The sequence below is a fragment of the Panthera tigris genome, chromosome X (assembly GCF_018350195.1).
Source record: "Panthera tigris isolate Pti1 chromosome X, P.tigris_Pti1_mat1.1, whole genome shotgun sequence".
Lineage (NCBI taxonomy): Eukaryota > Metazoa > Chordata > Mammalia > Carnivora > Felidae > Panthera > Panthera tigris.
Window position 1 is genome coordinate 28,966,850 of NC_056677.1, and position 4,977 is coordinate 28,971,826.

Below are 4,977 nucleotides of genomic sequence, written 5' to 3' on the forward strand. Positions count from 1 at the left end.
TTGGTGTCCTTCAGCTTCCTAGATCTGTGATTTGATATCTCACATTAATTTGAGGAAGCTCTGAGTCATTATTTTTTCAAAAGTTCCTCTATTCCTTTCTCAATTTCTTCTCCTTATGGCATTCCCATTTGTGTACATTACAAGTTTTATTGTTATCTCACAGTCCTGAATATTCTGGGCTTTTTTAAGTCTTTGTTCTCTTTGTTTCTCAATTTTCCAAGTTTCTATTGCTATATCACTAATCTCAGACAGTCTTTTCTCGCTTTGTCCAATCTACTAATAAGCCCAGCAAAGGCACTCCTCATTCGTGTTACAGGTTTTTTTTTTTTTTTTAATCTTTACCATTTATGGTGGGTTCTTTCTCAGGATTTCCATCTCTCTACCTACATTTCCCATCTGTTCCTGCATGCTGTCTACTTTATCTATTAGAGCTTTTATCATATTAGTAATAATTGTTATAAATTCCTGTTCTGATAATTCCAAAATCCCTGCCATGTCTGGTCCTAATGTTTGGTCTGCCTTTTACAATTGTATTTTTTGCCTTTTAGTATGCTTTCTAATTTTTTTTTATAGCCAAACAAGATGAAAAAGGGGAATGGAACTAGTATAACTTAGCCTTTAGTAAAATGGCAGTAAGGTGTGAGTGAAGGGGAAGCATTTTACAGTCCTACCATCATCAGGTCTTAGTCTATTTGTGAGTCTATGTCTCTGGATTATGAACTTTATAATAAGACTTTCTCAGTTTTTTTTTTTTTTTGTATGTAAGTGAGACACGATGACTACAGTGGACTGGAATTGGGTATTTCCCTTTTACCAGATTAGTTAGGCTATGATAATACTCCACCAGGTTAGGCTCTGGTTAACTAGCTCCCCTTGAAAGCAATCCTTGTTAAGAAGAACAGAGGGTTCTGGCATATTTCAAAATTGTTCCTCCACCCCCATCCCCCTCAGACAGAGGGAGGAGGGGATATTTCTCTTATACCTATTTTGAGAACCGGCTTAGGCTCCTGGAGATAAATTTCACAATATACTGAGTCTCCTTTAGCACTGCCCCCCCCCACTAGTATTTTAAGCTCTCAGAGTTGTCCACACTGAGCTTTTAGCAATTTGTCAATTGAATTTTGGGTTTTCCTAACCCTGCAGTAGTTCCCATGGTAGTTTTTGCTTGAAAGTCTCTGCTCTGATAAGCTGTTACTCCCTCTATTCGCCTCTGTCTCTTCAGTGTTGAGGGCAGTAGTTGGTCCTATGTCTTCCCATCTTTTATGGATCTAAGAAGAGTTATTAATTTTTCAGTGTGTTCAGTTTTACTTGTTGTTAGGATGGGGTAGTGACTTTCAAGATCTTTACATGTGCTTATGTAAGTCTAAAAGATAGGCAGAGAAAAGTATAATTCTTTATGGTTAAAATAGTATGCTAGTGGAAAGTAATACTTATGTATGCTCAAGTGGTGCCACTCTTTTAGTTATAACCTACACTGAGGTGGAGGGGGGATGTTTAAAATTAAAACATTTAAGAAAGGTACTTAGAGTCTTACTTTAAATCTCCTTGTTTCTTAACAATATTTCACATCACGTTAATAAATAATGTCCATTTAAATATCAACCACCTTTAATTACAATACATTTCAACAGATAGCATTACTAAATAACAATGGCAGTGTAAACTAGTTTAGTTTAGTTTCATTACATAAATTAAAAAAGACATCAAACTCATCTATGTTTTGTCAAATCAAATTAAAACTAGAGTGTAGGGGGCTCCAATGCCCGTGCTCATTCCACACCCGGCCAAGTGGCCTGTGGGTGAGGGTCAAGGGCAGCCTCTTGGGGCCTGCCACACTGTGCAGCCGGCTCACATGCTCCGACTTGGGAGGGTCCTCCTGAACACAAGAGCAGACCTTGGTTGCAGTTAAGCCAGATGGGGTGTAGCTGGGGCTTTTTGGGTATGTGATGCAGTGCTTTGAGGAGAGGGCCTTCAAGCTGGTGGGGATGAAGATGTTGCAGGTGACAGCGAGAGTCCTTGCACTACCATGACCTGCAGAGGAAGCCTTTCTACTCAGCTCTCATTAGCTACATGAGCTCCAGTCTCATGGTGGCCATGGTCTGTGAAGGCCCTAATGTGGTCTGCTCCTCAAGGGTCATGATAAGACTCAGCTGAGGCTGCCCCTGGCACTATGGAGAAAGGGGTGGGGAGATGACTTCAGTGTCCACATCAGCAGGAACATCTTCCATGCCAGAGACTCAATGGAGGAAGACCAGAGGGAGATTCAGCTATAGTTCCAGATCAGGAGCTGGTGGACTGGGCAGAGAATGGCCACCAGAGCAGCACCTACCTGCCTGAACACTCAGGCTGCCCTCAGCCACCCCAGCAGCCACCCAGGATCAACTACTTCTATTGACAAGAACTTGAGCCCACCCATAGTCTGCCCATCTGTCACAGACCACCTCCCTGCCCACCTTCTGCCACACCTCAGCCCAGAGCAACCAAAAGTTGATTTGAGCAACGAAAATTCATGTGCTATTTAGTATCCTAAGCCTGGAAGAAATCAGACCAAATCCTTTCTGTAGCAAAGTGCCCAGAAACCTTTAAGGGGTCTCCAAATGCATGTAGTGTGACCTCCTTTCTCCCAAAAGGGAGGGACATTGAAATTCACTGTACTGTGCATGGGGGATGGATTGTTTATTACAGTTTCTGCCACCTCTGATGTATGGATGAGGACTTTATGCAAAGTTTTCAGAGTTTGAGAGTAGAAATAAAGCTTATTCTCACACATATGCACACGAAACTATAGGGGTTTGGGTAAAACAATAGTACATTATTCTACTATTTCACTGTCCATACTGTGGTTTACACTAATTTTACATGTCTTTTGAGTTCAGTTATTTTTAAAAAATCGTTATTTATTTTGAGACAGAGAGAGAAAGAGAGAGAGCACATGTATGGAGGAGGAGAGAGACAATCCCAAGCAGGCTCTGCGCTGTCAGCGCAGAGCCCATTGTGGGATTCAATCCCATGAACCGTGAGATCATGACCTGAGGCTAAATCAAGAGTTGGACACTTAACTGACTGAGCCACCCAGGCACCCCAAGTTCAGTTATTTTAAAAAGTGGAAAAGCTCAAAGATCTCAAACTGGTGGTGCAGCCTCAGTTAAGGAATACAGAATGTGTCTCTAGATAACATGTCTCTAAGCATTAGCTTGCAACAACTTTTCTTTTTGTATCACAATTACAAGAACTTCTTGAACTGGAATTTTCAGAGAAGCCATACAAATGTATTGTTGTACTATGGGGGGAACTACTGCAAAGAAATGTTTCATACTTTAATGTCTAACATGCATTGCACATTAGATATATCCTCTTCGCTTTCCCTTTCCTTTCTTCAATATAGAGAAAAATTGTCCATATTTTTTATTTTTTTAAAGTTTATTCATTTTTGAGAGAGGGCGCATGCACACAAGCCTGTGAGGGGGGGAGGAGCAGAAAGAGAGTGAGACACAGAATCTGAAGCAGGTCCAGTCTCTGAGCTGTCAGCACAGCACCTGATGCAGAGCTGGAGCCCAGGAACCATGAGATCATGATCTGAGTCCAAGTCAGACCCTTAAACGACTGAGCCATCCAGGTGCCCCAGTCCATATTTTTTGAAATCTATTCTCTTTTTGATGACTTCAAGAGATGCTAAAGTTAGGTTATCATTCTGAGAATCAACTGTCTTTGAAGTTCAATTATTTAAGCAGATTAATGTTTTCTGTCACTAAGAGAACAACCCAAAATGACCCATTTGAGTAACTGTCATTAACATAATGGTTCTGGAAAACTAATTGGTACACACTCATATTCAAGGGAAAAATGCATTTGAAGGGTTTCTGTGACTCTTTTTTTCTTCTTTTCCTTTCGTTCTGGTTAGATGATTCATAGGAATCACCTATGAAATTTATATTTTGGAAAAAAAAATTTTAGATTTTGGTGAACATATGTGCATAGTATGACTACAGCCTTCTTTACTACACTAGTACCTGAAGAGTAACACTCATTTTTACTGAAACTATTATATGTTGAAATAAGATTCATTTCACATATCATTTTGCAAAATCCCTGCTCAAGTTTAAGTATTGATTTTTTTTCTAAAACCTTGTAATTCCTTACTATAACTACTTTTCAACTACAGGTTTTCTAACAATGACTAGGCACAAACCACTAATAATTTGTACCCCCTTAATAAGCATTGTATAAATAAGATAAAATTACTTTTGTTACAGAGAAAACATAAAATTTCTCTAGTGAATGCCTATTATTGACACACACATAAAAAATACTTTCCATGACAGACTTAACAACCAATAATGCATTAGTACTTGGTACCTAATTCCAGTAGACAAATTAGGAAAACAAACCCTGTCTTGTTCTATATCAATATAAACACTCCTATTTTAAATGTAGATATAATATTATGCAATACTCACTGTAAGTTTAGTAACTTGGAGACAAAAATAGTCAGATACGTAATTTGCCTCTTAATTAGTGTCACATGTTCAAAAAGAGTTATTTTTAACTTTTTAAAACAAACTAATCTCTCAGACCAAATATTATTATAGCTGAACCTAAAAATGTCAAATTCTGTTGGCTTCTATACCCACACCATGCACACAAATAAACAAACATACTAATAGACTACTTATTTTTAGCTAAAGCATTTTTTTCCAACTTGTAAATATGGAGAATTTTTCAAAAAGGAAAGTAAAATCCTAAGGTGGGAGCTTTTTTAGATTTTTTTTTTGCTCACTCCCCAACACCTCCAAACACACACATTAGCCCAACTATGGTTGTAAACACTAGATAAACTGATTTCATATAAAAATCAATAGCATATCAACTACCCTGAAGAACACAAGTAGACTATTTTCTAAGCATTTGCTTATCTCCTTAAATGATGCAATAAATAAAGCTTCTGAATGCCCACTTAGCAATTTAGGAAAAGCAGGG

At 38.5% G+C, this 4,977-nt stretch overlaps 1 pseudogene; it reads left to right on the top strand.

Annotated features, from left to right (window-relative positions):
• The first annotated feature begins 1,715 nt into the window (after positions 1-1,715).
• LOC122235260 lies at positions 1,716-2,395 on the top strand (annotated as a pseudogene).
• Positions 2,396-4,977: the final 2,582 nt, after the last annotated feature.